Here is a 21,982-nt window from a genome sequence, read left to right on the forward strand (position 1 = left end):
TGAGGAGAAAGGTGTGCTGTTCAGAAGCAGCAGGTGTTGACGATGAAGCCAGTAGGCCAAACCATAGGGTCCTCGGAAGAAAACACAGGGGTGACAGAGAAAAGCCTGGACCAAGAAATAATCTTTGAGGATTTATATGGGATATAAGGTCTTCCATACTAAGGAGCCAGCCGCTTGTCTCATCCCTCAGTAGCTTCTGTTCCTACTTCTTCATCTCCTTCCAATTTCCCTATTTTTTCCCTCCAGATGGGGACCACATAGAGAAATGTGAATAGGCAGCAGCCCCTCAACCCCACCGCTGACAAGGTTTAGAAAGGAAACAGAGGGGAAACCTGTGGTTCTGTTAGTTCAGGGGAAGGTGAAATCATTTTCAAATGGCTTCCTATATGTTATCTTATTTGACCTTTGCAATAATGAACCAGTGAGGGATGAAAAACAACTTTTATTACCTGCCCTCCTCCCCCTATTCAGTTAAAGAATCTTAGGACTAAAAAGATTTCTAAAAATTGTTCACGGTCACAGGATTGATGAGAGTACAGCCTGGCTTTCTCTCACCAAAGATGGTGTTGGTTTCACCTCCTTTTCTACTTCTTGGTTTACCCATGGTGGTTCTATGCTATTAAGATGAGCACTGTTTATTGAGGGCGTTATGGGTCAGACAGACTTCTGTGAACCGGGATGACCTGGGTTAACTAACCATGAGGCATAACTTTATTTTATTAGAAAAATTTGTTCTGGGTTCTAAACAACTAATTTACACACAATATTTTAGTACACAGCTCCTTTTAAATTGAGGACTGCCTGTACTAAGCTTCTAAGGATAGAAAGATAGTCTTTTTTATTTTTCCTGTTCTGCTTTTGGAAACTAACAAGGGTGCCAATTAGCACCAGATGGGACAGGGACTGTGTGATGTGGAACTCCAACCACTAGGGACTGGAACAAATCCACTAATGTATTAAGCAATCGAAGAGCCAGAAGTTGGGCAGGATTGGAGTTTGGCACAATTTAAAGTTCTGATCTGTAAAGGCCTAACTTTATACACAAAATCTGTCCCTTGTCCACTCACCTTCTGTGAGGAACAGCAAGGAAACTGGGAATTTGAAACTCTAGTACCTTTGCGGCCATAGACTTTCATATGCATATTGCCTTTCCCTTTGACTCCTTTCTCTATTTTTTTTAAAAAAAATTATTTATTTAATTTTGACTGCATTGGGTCTTCGTTGCTGTCTGCGGGTTTTCCATAGTTGTGGCAAGCGGGGGCTACTCTTCGTTGTGGTGCGCGGGCTTCTCATTCTGGTGGCCTCTCTTGTTGCAGAACACGGGCTCTAGGCATGTGGGCTTCAGTAGTTGTGGTGCGCAGCCTCTGTAGTTGTGGCGCACGGGCTTAGTTGCTCTGTGGCATGTGGGATCTTCCCAGACCTGGGCTTGAACCCGTGTCCCCTGCATTGGCAGGCAGACTCCCAACCACTGCGCCACCAGGGAAGTCCCTCCATTTTGAAGTTGAACTAATCTTTAGAGAATAAATAAGTAAACGTGCAAAGGCCTACAGTCTTGAATCCTTGGATTTTTAAGTATATAGCCTTAGCTATCTTTACGTTTATGAACATTTTGATTTTTGAAATGAGAACTTTGCTTTGCACAAAGTCAAGCGTGGAATTGAAGCATTAGATAGGTAGCTTGAACTTAAAGGTAATTCAGACCTAAATGGCATATGTTTACTGAAAACTTAGAGAAGTGAAGCAATATAGGAATTTCTATTGATATTCTCTAGATAAGTGTCTATTCTTTTCCTCACCTAGCTAGTTGTGTGCCTTTGCTGCAAATGGATAGACAACAGCACAGTCCATTTGGCTTGCTGAGTTCTGTCACTTACCACTCACTACATGAACATCAGTTTTCCCAGGCAGTTCACCCTGAAGACAGCTGAACACAAGACAAATTGAACACAGTTCTGCCTCAGCTTGGTACAAACCTGTATTTAATAGAAATGATCAAAGTTAGGCTTCATCCATAAAATTAATGGGTTGGATTTAAAATTTCTTCATGACGTTTTTCTCATTATAGCACACATAGAAAATGGTCTTATTCTGTAGGCGCTCACTGGCCAAAGAGATAACAGAGCTCATGGCCAGAGGGAAACAACAGCTAGAGGCTCCACAGAGCCTGCCCAGCCAATCCAAGGGCTGAGGAAATCAATATCTCAGTTCATGTGAAACTCATCAGTAACACACCAGTGTGTCAACACCTACCACTGGGCACACAGGTTGGAAGTTCTGGAGTAAAGGATGTTTATGGACTAATTGGGGATTCCATGACTACTTTGTAGCATAAATTCACTGGGACTTAACCACTGACTTGTGATTTGAGCACCATGCCCCAAACCTTCTAGAGCATAAACTGATCCCAGAATGTAGTCTCTTTGTTAATGGCATTGATAAGCCATCTCGTGCTGGGGTGAACAACTGTCCCAGTTTGACCAGGACTGAGGGGTTTCCCATGACATACATGAGATTTTCAGTGCTAAAACTAGGGCAGTCCTAGGCAAACCAGGACAGTTAGTCCTCTACCAACCATATGTTAAAATATTCTATTAAGGGGCTTCCATGGTGGCGCAGTGGTTAAGAGTCCGCCTGACGATGCAGGGGACATGGGTTCGGGCCCCGGTCCGGGAAGATCCCACATGCCGTGGGGTGGCTGGGCCCATGAGCCAAAAAAATTCTATTATGGAAACACAGAGGAGATGCACTTTCTGCTTTCACAGGCTCAGGTGTTTGTGGTGGTCTTCCCAGCCCATTGGAACCAAAGGCAACAGCCCCAGAGCTGGAGTCCAGATCCATGGGTCATAAAGCAAAAGCCTATGACTTTTATTATGAAATGTTTTCCTCTGTAGAGCTGTTTTTGCCAGTTCAAGGAGGAAATAGTGGGCTGAAATCAAGTGGCATGACTGAATGACTAGTGCCAAGCCTTCGTGCAAAGGCTTCATTGGAAACATTCAGACTCAGAACAATAGTAGTTCTGACATGACTACCTCTTGCCTGAGAAACTCATAAACACGGCCTCTAGGCTATACTTTTTTCAGCAGCTGCTGGTCCTTTAGTTTAATTATAAGCTACAAGTAAGCTTCTTAAAGAGGCAATGTGTGTACCAAACAGTGTCCAGAGGACACACTGTTCATAAAATTTAAGACAGTCAGCATTGTTGGAATTACATGTTCTAATAAGAGATGGGTGGGGACTGGTGTGGGAGAAATAGGAACCACCATCCCCCTCCTCCCCTACCCAACTTCAACCAAAATTGTTTTTGAGGTTCGAAAATATTCACATGACAGCTTTCTATGTTTGGCTGGAGTGGACTAAAGTGCAATGCCAAGAAAACGGTTTCTTCTATCTTTTCTGCTAATACAGATGTCACAGGACTGAAGAGATTCCACAGCCCTGGTTCTCCATACTCATGCAGAGATACTATTTTATTTTTAACATTTATTATACACCTATTATGTGCACAGAACCAGGCTTTGCCCTGAAGGGAATGAGAAATAAGTAAGATGAAATCCTTCCCTTGAGGCACACACCATGTCCTGAGGAAAATCCATCTAAACAAGTGACTTTCACACTAAGAATAAAATCAGTACAGCAGAAATGTGAAACCAGGAAGAAAGGAGAAAGTGGCATTTGAGCCAGTAGCATTTGGCAAGGTAGGATGTCAGTGAAAGAGGTGAAATTTAGAGTGCTAAAAATAAACCACAGGAAGTCTTCTCCCTGGTGATAGCCCATCAAGACAAACATGCCTTTGCTTCCCTGACAGTCATGTCACATGGGAGCTCCCTTTTCTGAATGGACATTGACTTTGAAGTCAGATAGACTTGAGTATGAATTCCACCTCTGCCTTGTATTAGCTATGGGTCTGTGTCAGTTATTTAGCTTCTCTAAATCTATTCCTACAGTATAAAAGGGAATTAATAACAAAGCAGTTTTACCAATATAGAAAATGTAAAGTGAGATAATACAGGTAAAATTGCCTTATACAGAGAAAGACAGAGACAGAGACAGAGACAGAGAATTCTCAGGGCCACTTACCCCTCTCTTTCTGGTGTCTTAAGAAACTTACTGTGTATACTTCAAACCTAGGTTTTGAAGTGGGATGACTTGTACTGAACTCTGAGTAGTGTGTAAAAAGCTCCCATTTCTTTTCTTATCAGGGACACCAACAAATGCATTTAAAACTTAAAGCTAGTCGTATTAGATCCATTGTTTTAGTACAAATGTCTCATTACATGGAAGATGTGGAGTTAAAGATGGGTAGAGGGAATGCTGGAAGAAAAGAGGGGAGAAGATATTTAAGTATGCAGACAGCCCCAAATCTAAAACAGGCAAGGCGTGAATCTTATTTCAGAGGACTCAGTCCTCAGAATTAAACAGAACAGATTGCATTTTTAATACCCAATATTCCAGTGAAAACCAGTACCTATGCCTCTTTGACGTCTCTTTTATAGTATCTTTGGGTACTGGTATTTGGTCTAATGTAAACAGAATGTTCGCTGAACACACCAAGCTCCACTTAATATGACACAACTTTACTCTCATGGAGAAATCGTTGAGGGTATTGCAATATGGGTTTTGCAACATGTACAACATTTTGGCACATGACAGTGATAGGATTGCAATATCTTTTTCCCTCCTGAACATATTCCAGATTCTTATTTGAACATCTAATATAGGAGAACTAAACAATGGTTCAGGGCTTGCAGGTAGGATGTGATACCTGTAAAAGTCAAGTTCCTACGAACCACCGCCCCCTTTTAGCCATCGTTTCCACTGCTTAATTTCCTTCACCATTGGTAATATTTTTTTTCCAAATACCTATTTTAGCTTTTTCTTCCTCAATAAATATCTATCTTTAGCAGGGACAAAAAAACACACTCATTAAAACTGCAAAGACAATATTATGTTTTCCCTTTTAGACTCAAACATGGAAGGGATCCATCGAATAAGTAGAACTGGGAGGGAGAAAGGAGAGGGAGAAATTGGTGTGGAAGAGAGAGAGGAGAAAAGCAAGCATCATTCCCATCCCCTTCCTTTTGAGACCCACATTCCATTGCCTCCTTCAAATCTCTATCAATGACAAATCCATGCAGCAAGCTGCTATGCCTTCAACCTGGTTTCCATTACATTAGAAGGAGACCAGTGCCCAGAACACATATCAGTATGTGACTTAGAAAATTCAGGGTTGAGATACCCCAGTGGGTGTTACTGGTAGATCAGCAACAAATCACATTCCCACCAAGTCTCTTGTCTTTAAGTCTCCACATCAATTTCCTTGCACTGAATGAGTCAAATACTTACAACTCTGGTTCTGCCATACTTGGCAGAATAACACTACATTTCTTGATTTTTTTTTTTAATGGTTGAGAAAAATTCTATGATCTTCAGCAAATTTGCCTCTTTCTATTACTGGCTCTATCTCTTTGAGATTTTTCTTTAAATGATCACAATATTCTCTGTCAACAGTGCAAGCGGTGGTTGTAGTAGGTCCATTATTTTTATGAAATGCTAACATTCCTTTAAAAAACAACCTTTAAGGAATTAACTAATGAATACAACAGATGTGCGGAGAAACTAACCTACATCTATTCATTCGTTTATTTATTCATTTATACAACAATGTTTATTGTGCTCCTACTACATAGACGGTTATAGGCATTGGGAATACAGTAGTGAAAAAAAAAAAAAGGAAAAAAAAAGGCAGTCCTCATGGTTACGAAAGGGGAAAGGGAGGGGAGGGATAAATTAGGAGTTTGGGATTAAACTATACTCATTACTATAGTTATATAAAATAGATAACCAACGAGGACCTACTGTAGAGCACAGGGAACTCTGCTCAACATCTTGTAATAACCTAAAAGGGAAAAGAATCTAAAAAAAAGAATATATATACATTCTTTTGTGTATGTAACTGAATCACTTTGCTGTACCCCTGAAACTAACAAAACATTGTAAATCAACTATATTTCAATAAATTTTTTTAAAAAAGACAATCCTTCCCATCATGACTTTTATAATCTGCTGTGAGGAGACAGACAATAGACATAATAAATAAGTGGATTATATAGCATTTCAAAAGTGTTAAGTGTTATAGAGAAAAATGACTTAGAATAAAAGAGATGGAAGATGGTGGATGGCAAAAGTGTCAGTTTAAATGGAATGTTCATGGGTAACTGAGAAGGTGATACTGAGTGAAGAAATAAAGGAGGTAAGGAGTAAGCCAAATGGGCATCTGAAGGAATACTACTCGCGCCAAAGACCCTGAGGTGGGAGTGTGCGGTGTGCTAGTTACAAGGTGTGATGGTTAATTTTATATGTCAACTGGACTGGGCTAAGGGATGCCCAGATAACTGCTAAAACCTTATTCCCGAGTACGTCTGTGAGTGTTTCTGGAAGATATTAGCATTTCAATCAGTAGGCTGAGTTAAGAAGGTCACATTCACCAGTGCAGGTGGGCATCACCCAATCTGTTGATGGCCTGACAAAGAATGGCAGAGAAAGGGCAAATTCCTTCTCTGCTTGTGCTGGGACTTTCATCTTCTCCAGCCCTGGGACACTTGCATTCCTGGTTTTGGGCCTTTGGACTCAAACCAGGACTTATACTATCGGCTCCCCTGGTTCTCAGGCTGACTCAGACTGAATTACATCACCAGCATTCCTGGGGCTCCATTACATTTGAAGCTTGCAGATGGCCAATCTTGGGACTTCTCAGCCTCCATAACCACGTGAGCATATATACACATACACATATATATCTTTATATATGTATCTTTATACATGTACACAAATTTTATTCTATTGTTTCTGTTTCTCTGGAGAACCCCAACTAATCTACAAAATAATATCACCCACACTGGCTGACCATATTATTTCAGGCCGGATGAAGATTTAGAGACACGATTTTACAATAGCATTTGAAAATCAAGCTAATAAAATATGTTCCAGCAAGGTATTATTACTCTATTTCCTTCATCTTAGGCTCAGAAAAATTTTATGCTAAGTGAGATCAATATTCCCTCAGTTTCAGTTTATCAGTTAGTGTGTACAAAACATCGTAATAATATGACACTGGAGCAAGTGTTATTGTTATTCAAAATCAGGTTATTAGATTCTGTTTTCCATTGTGATATAATGAATATACACATACAAACGGTGAGATGTTTGTTTCTCGAAAAAAGTAAATGTTGACGTATATTCTATAAACATTGTGTAAATTATGATGTAAAGTTACATTTTATTGGCAATTTTATTGGTCTTACGTCCATCAGCCAAAAGTCGCAGGTGCTTAGGTTAGTGGAAAAATAATCTACTGTCTGTAGAATTTTCAATAAAACAGTCAAAAAAGAGGTTGATGTTAAAGAAAAATTGACATAAAATCTAATATTATTTTAGAGACAATGATTTTTTTCTTTTTTGCTTTATATTATGCACATTAGGCCATTTTATAAGTTTATTTCTCTCAAAGGATTTAGATTTTTTCCAAAATGTCAATTTGGCCTTCAAAGTTGAGTTTAGATTAAGATTGAAAACATGTATTTTAAACTCTATAATTGCTAATTATTTTTTAATCGTGTCTTTATTCGACATGGTGCTTATCTGCACGAAAGATCTCAAAAAAAGACATTAACAATGGTTGAAAGTGATTTTTGAATCACCAGCAGAAGGAAAACTTACATTTTTCAACAGGGACTCTAAGTAAAACTGATATACTCATCTTTCTCCAAAACAAAGTAGGAGAATTAATTGCAAATAATTAAATTGGGTTTCTAGGCTGAATGATAACTTTGGAGCTGACATCTGATCAACTGAGGTCACCTATCCAAATAAACGTAGTATTAGTTGGGCTGTTTTTCTTTCATTATATTTGAAGCTAGGAAAATCTAAACGGAATAATCAGTCTCTCACTGACAACTCTGGTTTTTTCCACTGAAAGTGAGCTAATATTCTGCCCTCTTTTTCTCTGTTTAAACAAAACTCTAAATAACTTTTATGCTTTTGCAATTTACATGCAATTTATGTACCCATGCACACCTAACCCAAAAGTAAATAGAGTTAAACATAAATAACCTCCTTAGCTTGAAGTCCACTCACAGTATCCTGGGCCCCATGCCAATGTCACACCAAGACTCAGGGGCCTCCACAGTTACCCATGGAATTTTCTCATCCCTCCCCTCCATGAAATTATGCCTCTGAGTACCATGGTCTTTAAGTTCTGCTAGGCAGCTGGCTCATTTGTTGATGGTAACCCATGCAAGCATGATACTAGTATGTTACTTCTAACATGACAATCATCACTAGGCCTTTCCTGAGACAATAATCACAGTGTTCTAAGAGAATCAAGTGAAACAGGGACATCATGATAGCAGATTGGAGAGGGTATTGACTGAACCAGTAAAATCTTATTAAGGAAAGGGGGTCAAAAAGACAAGTGATGGTCAACAGCAAGCATTCTCATTGACTTGGACCAAATATACTGGGTGCTGAAGGATCTTCCAGGTCAGGTCTCAAAAGGGACTGGGAAGACTAAGCCCGGCAGGCACTTATTTTAGTTAACTAGTTAATAGAAACTTGTAAAAATTTTAGGCCAAAAAACACTCGTCTTCCTCCGCCTGATCCCCAGGCCCAGGCCCCATCCACAGAAATAAGTACTTTCAGTATAACAGTAGTAATACCTATAGGATATAGGTATTCTATGCATGTGTGTATGAGATATGTGTGTTTGTGTGTATATACAATACCCAAGATACAGAATAATATATATATTATACAAAAAAGACAGAATTTTATTTATATATAATACACATACACCGATGTATACACATACATATTATGTATATCTATATATATATACTATATATATACACTTATATGGCATGCACACCCACACTAGCCATTGCTGGCTTTATTCTAAACTGACTATCTCAGACTTCGGGGGTTTTTTCTCTTTTTTTTTTTAAATTGGAAGTACAGTTGATGTACAATATCATATAAGTTACACGTGTACAATATAGTGATTCACAATTTTTAAATGTTGTACTCCATTTATAGTTATTAGAAAAAATTGCTATATTCCCCATGTTGTAGAATATATCCTTGTAGCTTATTTCGTACATCATAATTTGTACCTCTTAATCCCCTGCCCCTTTGTCGCCCCTCCCCCTTCCCTCTGCCAGCTGGTAACCACTAGTTTGTTCTCTATACCTGTGAGTCTGTTTCTTTTTTGTTATATTCACCAGTTTGTTGTATTTTTTAGATTCCACATGTAAGTGATATCATACAGTATTTGTCTTTCTCTGTCTGACTTATTTTACTTACATAATACCCTCCATCTCAGACTTTGAAAACATTCTCCTATGGGTTATTTGGTCCTCTGAATTGCACTGGGGGGATTAATGAGAGAAAAAGCCTTCTAGAACAAGACCAAATTCAGAAGTGGGTTTTCCCCCCATGGAAAGGAGATGGAGATATTGATACTGAGAAATTTTCAGGATATAAGATTTTTTAAGGGATAGAAAGCAAAAACATAGATCAAGGAAGAGGAACAAAGCTAACAACTGTGGCTTATTATGGAATTCTGGCCTTCACCAGCCTCTGTGCTGCTGAAGGATACACGCACATCGTCACAGACAGCAGCCCCAGAGTTCCGGGAGCAGAATAACAGCAAAGCAAGCAGTGGCCCTCAGCGACCCTGGACGTGGACCTGAGAGTCAGCTTTCCCAAGTGGATGAACCTGGGAAAGAACTAAGACAGTCCTCTGGTTTCCTAAAAATACTAGAGGAAAGCTTTTCTTGGGATAGGTTGGTACGTGGTATATAAAAGGCCTACATGATTATTAGCTTACAAACTGGTGTCCATTTCACATTATATTGTATGCTCTAGAGAGAATACTTTTTCCTCTCTACAGTCTTAACTTCGTCTATGAATGTGACATGCTGCAGGCAGCTCACTTTGGTACAAGAAAGCCAATTATTAAATTTTCAGAAATGTTATAAGCCAATTGTGAAAGAGTCATTGTGAAAAATGAAAGTGTATAATCCTTCAAATAACAAAGATAACACATTTTCAAAACTCAACACCTCCTAATTATTTTATTACACTTTATATTATCTATCTTGAGGTTATTTCCATCTATTTTATCTGTATGATGGAAACACTGTGCTACTGCCTTTAGTTTAACTTTGCCTTAATTTATATCATATTGTTACCTTGAAATCAACCAAGGTGGAAGTATTTATACCACAAAAATTGTCCATCACTACAAATCAGGGCTTGATTTGTTTGTTGATTATCTAAACCACTGGTTATAAACCAGGGTCAAAATTGGCAATGGCTTGGGGAAATTTTTGGTTGTTGTAACTAGGGGTTACTACTGGGATCTAGTGGGTTGTTACATCTGGGGCATACTACTCAGACCTAGATAATCCAAAAGGATTTGCTGGCTTTTAGACCAGCGATGTTGCTAAGCATACTATAATTCACAGGACAACCTCTCACAACAAAGAATTATTCAGCCCAAAATAACAATAGCACCAAGGTTGAGGAATCCTGGTCTGGACCTAGTAAAGTGATGTATAAAATGTTAATAGTGCAGATTAAATTCAAAGTGCAGTATCTTTACCTATTACACTGGCCCTTGCCTTACCTTTCTTCTGTCATCACAGCAACTTCAGCCAGCCTCTGTCTTCAGAATTTCTCAGGCAGACATCTGTCCCTCTGTTCTCAAAAATCCCCGAACCCTAAAGAGCCCACATCAAGTGTCCTTGAGTGATCTCTCAGCGTGCTCCACTCCTGTACTGTTATCGATCTGGGTTCTTGGACTCTTTAATCAATAGAAATTGATCAGGGGCCAGACAAGAAATTCAGGCAAGGCTTTACTGGGACTCCTGCTGTAGCACAAGTAACAGGTTCCCTTGCTCCCCCCCTGGGCAGTTGTGAGCTGGTCCCTTAAATAGGGTGATGGTAGGGTGGGTCCAGATCGGGCAGGAGGGGCTGCTTAGGTGGTCTGCCCACCCCTTTGGTGGTGCTGTGTGCAGGGATCACACACAGTCCCCTGCTTGTGCTCCCGACACCTCAGAAGTGGAGGTTGGGTTTTTGGTCTTTCTGTATCTTGTTTATAATTTGCCCCAACTGTGCATGCATGCAGTTATTTTTAGTCCCTTAGAGATTCTTTGTATGTTGTTGCTGGAGGAGACCTTTGTCCAGGTACAAGCGCTGCAGCAAAGGGTCCCAGGTCCCAGGTCCCAGCCTGTCTCAGGACCACAGCAATGTCTGGCACACAATTCTACATGTTGCTCTTGGGGCCCCATCTGACTTTGCTTAGGTAGGAAGGGCTGCTACAACATTCTCTTGTTTATGACTTACCTCCAGAAAAATCCTGCAATAATTAGCTAACAAGATATGGATCTTTGGACTACTTTTGCTATCTCATGATAAATCTTAAAAAGTTGTGTTCAGAATGTACCTACTTTACAACTCATGCCTTTCAGCTTTGGAGCTCCAACTGAAATTTTAAATAGGAAAATTCTCAGTCACACTCTTTTACATATACTTGAAGAGTCCCATTGCAGGAGCTGGACAAAAGGAGGCTCTGTTTATACAAAAACATTTAACAAAACTGAAACAAGCCCACTGACATTACCAAGAAATTATGGTAGACCACAACCAGGGTTTCTAAGTTTGTACAAATTAACTTGGAAGTGGCTGATGTGGCTCAAACCAATCAAGGATCCAAAAGGAATCCCTGGCTTTTAGGGTTTGGACAGAAGGTCCCTGTGCAGATAGAAAGCGCAGAGATAGAAGCCAACTAGGTACTGTAGATTGGGGCCACTCTCCAGACAATTTAGGCAAACTGATTCAGTGGTTACACCAGGCCAGTAAATCATCCTATTGAGTGAGAAAGTCACCCTGGGGCAGAGGCTGAGTTTGGATGATGTATCCCATGTGGTTCTCTCCCCTTGGCTTCTCCCACTGATTGCCAGAGCGTCATGCCCTACCTCAGTTTGCACAGAGGTGTGCGACAATAGCCAATGTTAGTTTTCTTTTAGGAGGCAAGATAAATGGTTATTTGCACCATCTTCTTAAAGTTCAACAAAACCAAATAATCCAAAGCGTAGGGGATAAAATAAGTAGATTTGAAAAAAACCCACATTCAAAAAAGAAAGAAATTCTGTGAATCAGGAACCTGAAAAAAATGAAAACCAGAACTGAACAAGTAAAGGTGTTCTTCCTTGTATCCAAAATGGAAGTAGTTTGTTACTTTCTTCCCTAAAGCACTCCATGAAGTAGATTTTGGTAACTGCTGATATAGAGAGAGATTTATTAGAGATAGAAAAGTTCTAGTCACTGCCTTGCCAAAGTAGCAGCATAAGAAATTTACTTTCCATGACAATTTACTTAGATATATATTTTTAAATACTGCATTAAGAACATACACTCTATGTATGTTTAATGGACTCTTTAATAGAAATGGGTATAAGACCCTAACTAAGACAAGAAATAATAAGTGTTGGCAAGGATGTGGAGAAAAGGGAACACTTATACACTGTTGGTGGGAATGTAAATTGGTGCAGCCACTATGAAAAACAGTATGGAGTTTCCTCAAAAAATTAAAACTAAGACTACCATATGATCCAGAAATTCCATTGCCAGGTATATAACTGAAGGAAGTTAAAACACTAACTGGAAAAGATATCTGCACCCTCAAGTTCCTTGCAGCATTATTTACAATAGCCAAGACATGGAAACCATCTAAGTGTCCATCAACGGATAAATGGATAAAGAAAATGCGATAGATAGATAGATATAGATATTGATTAGATATATTACTCAGCCATAAAAAAGAGGGAAATCTTGCCATCTGTGACAACATGTTACCTATAACAGAAAGGGACTGAGATGCAAATGATTTAACATTTGCATAATTTTTCAGAGAATACTTAAGCTATTCCCTGATGTGTAACCATTACCGCAGGAAGTAACCATTGTGGCAGGAAGTTGAGCAGAAACTGACCAAAAATAGGCACAACTACGAGGCACACTAAATTGAGTTAATATCTTTGATTATTGGTTATGAACAAGGCAGGTGATCTTTACACATATGCCTTACATCTTGCATTAAGATATTTTTAATAAGTTTAATAAGATATTTTTAATAAGTACGACATGATAGTGATTCAACATGTCCTATCATTTCATTTGCTCAAAGGATGTGTGTTTCAGTGCAGCTGTTAGGACACAACAATCTCATTTTGGTGCCTGGATTGAAACTTTAGGGGAGAAAAGTTTGAGGACTGATGAATGGACACATTTCCACGAGCGCTTTTAACACCGAGAAAAGGAACCTGCTTTGTGCTTATTCCCTCCTATGTAAGTCATTCTAAATCAGGGGAGATTAATGTCTTTCTCAGATGAAGGAGCTAGACAGCCTGGTAAGCTTGTTTCACTGGCATGTAATAAAAATTTTAAAGCCAAGGACCAGGCTGCCATGTCTCGCTTAGGTAAAAGGGGTGTCCCTTCTTTCTCAGCTCTTCCCCAAAGCAGAAGAAGGATGGGGAGCTTCTGCCTCACCATACCTATACTGGGGATCAAAAGTCTATGTCAGCCTTCAGAGATGCCAATCTGGCACTTACAGAAGTATTAGGGTCACTTAAGGGATATGAACAATAAAAAGAAAGGAAAAAATGACTGGAAAACTTTCAAAGACGCAAGAGACGGCATTCTGGGGCCTGGCAGAGAATGAGAAACGATCCTGGGTTTTATGTGCTTAAGAGAATTGAACCACATCGTTATTAACAAAGCCATGAGGAAACCCTGGCTCGAGTGCCATTCTGCCTGGAAGTGTAATTTCTAAGAAGGAGAGTGGATTCACAAGGAAGACCATGATTTGTTTGGGATTTTGCCCCCAAAGTGTAAGAATAGCTTAAGCATTAGGTATTCCTAGTTTGTTATAACTTGTGAGCAACTGGCTGCATTGGCAAATGTAAAGAGGCTGGGACTGCCTCGGAGTCTAATAAAAGCCCTAGTAAATGTTTTAAACTAGTTCCCACATCTGCAGTCTAATGGGAGGTATTACTTAATCCATGCCTTTGCCACGGCAGCCCCACCCACCTAACCGACAGGATACCTGCTAGAGAAGGAGTCTGGGGAGGGTTTTGGTGCACCATTCCCTCAAGGCAGAATTTACTGCTTCTTAGAGAACCACAACCAGCTTCAGAAGAACCAGGAGAGGATTTATTTAAAGAAATACAGCTAATTCTCTCGGCTTCCCATAATTTGCACTTGCAAAAATTCCTTGAAAGGGGCTGAAGCCTGCCTCTTCAATGGAGAGAGATCTTTACCAGGAGACAAAAATTGAAGTCTGGCATTTTAACACCCCCATGCAAGCATCATCCACAATGCCCCAGGGTCCCAGCGGTGGTTCAAAGAGCCTCCAACTAAGTGTTAGGATTGTGGGATTTCACTCTGGAGCAGAGGAAGAAACAGGGAACAAATGGCAAGAGGTGGGAAGCCCAAGATTTCTTTCCACACTTTGGAAATTAATCTAGAACCTTGGGAAAATACAAAAGGTATTTTAATTAAAGTTTTAAAGCTTTGTAGCATGTTGATATTGAATGCAAAAAAAACCAAATTCTTGTTCTGTTCCAGAATTAGTGTTATATTTTTTCTGAAAGTGTTTACATCGTAAGCTGACATTATGATACGTTTAATTAGGTGATTCTAGAGATTATTCTAGCACCATGCATAAACCTGTCCCATATAAGCCCACATCTCTCACTGGCTGAGTATCAAGAAGGTGAGCATGGCATTTAGGCTGCTAACAGTAGCAGCCTTCAAGACCTGTACCCACCAGGAACACATAGATCAAACTGGCTCTTAGAGTCTAGTCACACATTTATATTAAAAGGGAGAAAAGTCACCTTCTGGGATTTTTTCAGAGCTTCAAATAGTCTCCCTTCCCTCAGCTCATCAAGTTTAAATTGGCTTCCTTTGTTAGTTTCAGCCACCTTGCCTTCTAGACTAAGGAAATTTGAAGTCCCTCTCCAGGTTACAGAAGACACAATGCACTTTCCAGTTCACCATATTTTCCTGAAGGAAAATCTCTCTGCCTCCTAAAAGCAGCCCCAAACCACACAAAAATGTGGGGAGCAGTAGGAAGGAAAGAGCCCAGGTCCATCTCTTGGTTCCATCAACCCACAGCCCGACCAAGAGCTGCCAGGTGTCCCGTGTCAGATGATTATCAACAGGTGATCCTCGGAGCCAGATAATTAGCAAAATAATCTGCCTTATTCCAATAACATTCATTGCAATGCATTTATTGTCCTAAAAATGCATGTGCTGATCAGGTCTTTATCTGTGTGCGTGCACTCTCAGACAAAGAAATACAGACCTAAGGACCCTCTTTCACTTTGGTGGAGAATATCAGTTTCCAAGTCATGCCCAGCCAAAAAAAAAGCACTATTAAATTTAAGTCCACTAAGGAACCACAAATAAAATATGTTAATTCCACTTTAAAATCTTAAAAGCTCTGCTCTACAGTTGTTGCCGTCTTTTTTTTTTTTTTCCTCCCGTTCTCTAGTTCATGAAAATCAGAATGGTCTGAATTTGAGTTATTAGTCCCTGACAATTTCATAAAATCGCAGCACATTTCTTCTTCTGTAATGTTTTTATTTGTTCTGCTTGTGTATCAGGTAGCCTGGAGTCTCATTTGCTTCTCACTTGTTTTAAGGATGTCTGAGGCACTGGCTTCAAGTACTGGGGAAATTGGGACTTAGGAAGGTTGGTTCACACAGGGAGTGGAAGAGTTAAGATTCAAGTTCAAGTCTCTCTGAGTTTAGAACCTTCAGTCCTTCGTGTTGCTTCTCTCTGTCTAGCAACATGTAATAGTCCTAGAGCGTCTGACTCAATGCTTCAGTATAGTCTCCAACAACTTTGTGTGCTGACTGGACCCAGACACCATAGAGAGGCATTAATATATATTCAAGATCATGGCCTTTCCATAATAGAAGATATTTTGTTGCCAAGTTACCAAGAATGTCTGGTAGTGTCAGAGTTGGGCTTGAGTGGGGACTTCAGCCAAATCAAACTTTTCTTGTGGCTTGCTACTATTATTTTTCAGTGGCAATAATGACTCAGAAAACAATCTTTTAAAATATATTTTAACACCTAGATATTTTCAATCAAGCGTCCTTGAGTGGTGATGCCTTGCTTGCCCTGAGTTGGACCCATACTCTTTCCAGTTTTCTGCAACCACCATACTTGCCATTGAGAAAAGACACCAGACACGTAGGACCCCGTTCCAGGCTAGTTCTATCACTCAGTCCCATCACTCCATCTCAGAGCTTCTCAACGCCCACCCCAACCCCCTGCAAATTAGGATCCCATAGAGATTGTAATCAGCATGAATATCAGAGTGAAAAATAGAACACACTTGGTGTCCTCAGCAAAGAAATGATTCCAAAGCGTCATCTATTCACTTATTGGAGTAGGGTTAATTTTTATGCTTACCTCCAATGTATGACAAAACTATTAACAAACAGTAAATGATGTGTTGATTTTTACTAGAAAACCAGCTATAATATAGTACAAATGAGTAAATGTCAGAGCTCTGAATCCATGACAAAGATGGTGAAATGTAATTTTAATCACCCTGTGACCTCCATGCTTACATGATCAGTCAGAAGCTATAATAAACATTAATCCACAATTATGATAATATTGAAATAAAGAAAACATGTTAGGTATACCATTTGTCCATTTCAAGAATTGCTTTTTTCTTTCTTTTTTCTTTTTTTTTTCTTTTCTTGGCTTGCTTGCTTCTTATTCATGTATGTTGAATTAGCTGTGGGAGTATCCTGCTTGACCATCTTGTACATTATCTGCTTTTCTGGTACCTTTGTACAAATAAGAGAAAGGTGATCTCTCTGGATCATTACTTGACAAGAGGAAGATACTTTTTTAAAGGAAGAAAATGGAGCCTATGTCTTCCTCCAGGAAGGACTGAACACAGACTGGATTTCAGCTCCCTCTCCGTTTATGGGTAGTGTTTGAAATGTGTAGCTTAAGCATGTAGCCTGGAAGGCTTGCCCACAGTCAATTCACAATTATTCTTTTACTCCAATGTCATTCAAAGAAGTCTTTAAAGGACATTTTTGAAATCTGCCATGTGTTTTGGTTGAGACAAGGTTTGAGAAGTTTCTAGCATTTAGTGAGAAGGGACCAGGTATGTTAGATGTTTTGCAACGTTCAGGGAAGTGCCAAACTACAAATAATTGTTTCGCATTCTGCAGATAACATTTTTTTAACTGGAATAATTACGTGAACCTTGACCCTAATTCCTTTATACATATAAATTAAAGAATTTATTTAGCAGTTTCTATATATGTTAAATTTTCCAAAAATGCAACTACTGTGTAAATCAAGAGAAGACTCTACTTTGTTACAAAGATTTTCTCAACATTTTGGAAAACAGCACCACTAAAAGAAACTCAGGTCATAGGATTTGCATTTCTAATGCAAAACACTTGTTATTAGTTTGTGTTAGCAATTGTTCCATTCGTGATTGAACCTATGTATGAATATATTTCTTTAGATCTTATTTCAAAACATCAAATATAAAGGAAAGTGACAACAATATCCAGCTGACTTTTTAAATTGAGTTTTATAGTTTTGCCCATAAAAGTCATCATTGTACCTTCAATTCTTGTGTGGTTTTTTTTTTTCAAATGAAGCAACAAAATCATTAAGATTGAAGAAACATTTTACAACAGAACATCCTAATAAAATTGTTAAAGACATGCCACATTTCCAAGTAATCTTGTCTCTGGGATGTTTATAAATAGTCTTTTAATCAAAAAAAGAACAAATCTTAGTAGTACAAATGATTACAAAATGTGGTAATCTATAAAATATTGGAGAAAAGATAGTCTTACTAGCTGTACAAGAATTTACTAGAATGGTGATGGAAAGGAATATAAATAAAATAATTTTTTAAATTTTTCATTAAGCAATGTTACTATTTCAAGAAGAATTGATGAGATGGCAAATAGTATTGAAAAATCAGCTGAGTAATGAACTGTAACAAGCAAATTTTTGACAAGTGTATGAAAGCATCCTATAAGAAAATATTTACTGCTCACTTATGTAAGATTTGCAAGAAAAGAAAAAAGTTGAAAGAAAGAACTATTTTCAAAATTCCTGATAGAGGACAAAAAAGGATGTCAATAGTTGAAATTCTTAAAAAATATATTAAACAGAAAAAAAATCTCATTTTCTATATCATTGTTTGTACCATAGATAATTAGACCAGCTATCATTTGTCACCAAACAAGGTTTTATAAACAGCTTCAAGTGTCATAATATTTTAGCAGTTCATTCTATTTTTCATAGTAAACCAGTAGACAAGGATCTTGGTGAAACATTTCAATAGATGTTTTTGAAATAAATAATAAAATAAAAAATAAATTTATTGATTTCAAAGAAATACAAACTTTAGCAGTCTGAAGTTAATAAAATTAGGACTAATTCTTTGAATGACAGATTATTTAGAAACCTGTGACGTGACAAAGATATTAAAAAGTTTATCTGACATACTAAGTAATTTTTTTCATATATTTGAATGGCTCTCAAAGGAAGTTGCTTATAAATATTTTGTTCAATATTTGATGCTGTTGTAGAGCTATTTAATTTAACCAATGAAAAATTAGTGGCAAATTCAATGCCAAAATTCAAATAGTGAAAAATGATGTGTTTATTTTTCAGAGTTCTTGATGAAGTTAAATGAAGTGATCCTGATGACACAAGGAAATGAGTTAATCACATTAAAGTGAAAGGAATTTTCATAGGAATTATCAAGAAACACATTTCTTTTAAAATAACCTTTATCACTGAGCATTTTCATTGTTCTTTGGAACAATGAAATGATGTTGTTGGATCAGGTTAAATGTAATAATATTGATATTATATTATTCATATTGATAATATATTACTCTTATATGGCTGAACCCGAAAGATGAGATGTAAAGATCTGAATGAATTTTCATTAGTGATTGTGTGGGATTTATTTATTTGAAATGGAAAAAGTCCGTCAGCCAACATTTGCAAAGTGAGTTACCTGAGAAAGAAAGAAAGGACAGGGGTCGAAGAATTTAATCAGTCTAATTACAAAGTTATGAATTTCAAACCTACCTCTTTGGAAATAAGCTAAATTACTTATTAGAGCATTTCCAACTTCATATTTAGCTGGAAAAAGTTTCAGTGCTATCTCACAGTTACTACAAAGTACAGTAACTGTAATTATATTGCAATGGTCATTGAATACGCTTAAAAACATACAGCAAAGATGATATTAACTGTTTCAACAAATTTAAAACCTAATATTATTAAATTAGTGGAGTAAGGATTCTTTTCATTTTTAAAAATAAATTTATTTATTTATTTATTTTTGGCTGTGTTGGGTCTTCGTTGCTGTGCGCGGGCTTTCTCTAGTTGTGGCGAGTGGGGACTACTCTTCGTTGTGGTGCACGGGCTTCTCATTGCGGTGGCTTCTCTTGCTGTGGAGCACGAGCTCTAGGCTCTCGGACTTCAGTAGTTGTGGCACGCGGGCTCAGTAGTTGTGACTCACGGGCTCTAGAGTGCAGGCTTAGTAGTTGTGGTGCACGGGCTTAGTTGCTCCGCTGCACATGGGATTTTTCTGGACCAGGGATCAAACCCGTGTCCCCTGCATTGGCAGGCAGATTCTTAACCACTGCGCCACCAGGGAAGTCCAAGGATTATTTTTAAATATTTTATATTATTACTCAGATATATATAGTAGCTCAATAATAAGAAAATTGTGCTTTAAAAAATGCATATTTATTTTATTTGGGTTGCCTTTTTTTCTGAGAAGTGCAGTATTCTACTGAGCCAGTTGTCTTGTTAGAAAATTAGACTCATACATAGTTTATGTTTTGTACGAAATGTGCATTTTATCATGGTCTACTGTCAAATAATGTTATACTCCCTTTATAAGTTACATAAGAAGTTTATAGCAGTATTTTTCTATTTTTCCCTCCAATCCTTTGTAATATTACTGTCATTTATTTTTCACTTCTATGTATATTATAAACCACACCACATTTTTACTTACTTTGCTTTAAACAGTCACTTGTATTTGGAGAAATTGGAAAATGAGAAAATGTCCCTAATATTTGCCTGATATTTGCTATTTCCAGTGCATTTAATTTTTTCATGTAGATCTGAGTTTCTAAGTGGTATCTTTTTTCTCCTTTAGACTTAAGAACATCCTTTAACATTTTTTGTAATACTTAGAGAACAAATTCTCTCAGCTTTTGTTTGTGTGAAAATGTCTATTCCATTTTCATTTTTGAAGGCTGTTTTTGCCGATTTAGGGTTCTTTTTTAATTTTATTGAAGTATAGTTGATTTACAATGTTGTGTTAATTTCTACTGTACAGCAAAATGACTCAGTTATACATATATATTTTTTTTTTCATAGTCTTTTCCATTATGGTTTATCACAGGATACTGAATATAGTTCCCTGTGCTGTACAGTAGGACCTTGTTGTTTATCCATCCTATATATATCAGTTTGCATCTGCTAATCCCAAACTCCCAATCCTTCTCTCCCCCACCCCACTCTAGCCCTTGGCAACCACAAGTCTGTTCTCTATGTCTGTGAGTCTGTTTCTGTTTTGTAGACATGTTCATTTGTGTTGCATTTTAGATTCCACATATAAGTGATATCATATGATATTTGTCTTTCTCTTTCTGACTTACTTCACTTAGTATGATAATCTCTAGGTCCATCCATGTTGCTGCATGTTTTAGGATTCTTGACTAACAAGAATTTTGTTTTGTTTTGTTTAGTATTTTTAAAATGTCGTTCCTTGTCCTCTGGTTTGCACTGCTTCTGATAAAGTCAGTGGTAATTGTTATCTCTGTTTCCTGGTACATAATTTGCCTTATTTCCTCTGGCTGCCTTTGAGATTTTTCTCTTTCTTATCAGTTTTTAGGAATTGTACTATAATATGCCCCTTTGTAGTTTTCTTTGCATTTCTCCTGTTTGGAGTTCATTAGGCCTCTTGGACCTGTGTGTTTATAATTTTCATCAAGTTAGAAAATTTTTTGAATGTTATTTCTTCAAATATTCTTCTACTCTTCCCTTCTCTTTTCCTGGGACCCCAACTGACACATTTGTTAGACCTTTTATTTATTTATTTATTTTTAATTTTTAATTTTTTTTGCGGTACGCGGGCCTCTCACTGTTGTGGTCTCTCCCGTTGCGGAGCACAGGCTCCGGACGCGCAGGCTCAGTGGCCGTGGCTCACGGGCCCAGCCGCTCCGCGGCATGTGGGATCTTCCCGGACCGGGGCACGAACCCGTGTCCCCTGCATCGGCAGGCGGACTCTCAACCACTGCGCCACCAGGGAAGCCCTGTTAGACCTTTTAGATGATCAAGAGGGTAACTGGGAATCTGCTTTTTCATGTTGAGTACACTTTGATTCGATTCTGAATAGTGTAAATGTTATAATGTTGATAGTCTCCATTTTGCTGTCTTCCTTTCAAGAGTGTTGAATTTTTGTTCCAGCAGCTGTTAAATTAAGTGTGAATTACCTTGATTCTTTGGAGTCTTGTTATTCAGCTTTATTAGGTCAAGCCTTGAGTAAGTATTTTGGCTGTACTCCTAGGGCATGTCTTCTCTGGGGCATCTCCTAATGCTCCAGATATTTAATGAGGTCTTTTCATTCTAACTTGATCAGATTCAAACTCTTCTCAGGCCTGTGTATGCTCACCTTATAGCTCCTGCTTACTTGTCTTTCCACAGTAGTTGTTTTTCTCCAGCCTCATGAAGTTCCATTCTAGATTCAATGGGACTTCTATGCAGATTTTCTGGAGCTTTCTCTGCATTTCTCCTTTCTCCCTGGCCCTCTTCCCTGCACATTCTA

This window comes from Delphinapterus leucas, chromosome 1 (genome assembly GCF_059928025.1).
Source record: "Delphinapterus leucas isolate spDelLeu-1000000601 "Yukka" chromosome 1, BTC_Dleu_Yukka2, whole genome shotgun sequence".
NCBI lineage: Eukaryota > Metazoa > Chordata > Mammalia > Artiodactyla > Monodontidae > Delphinapterus > Delphinapterus leucas.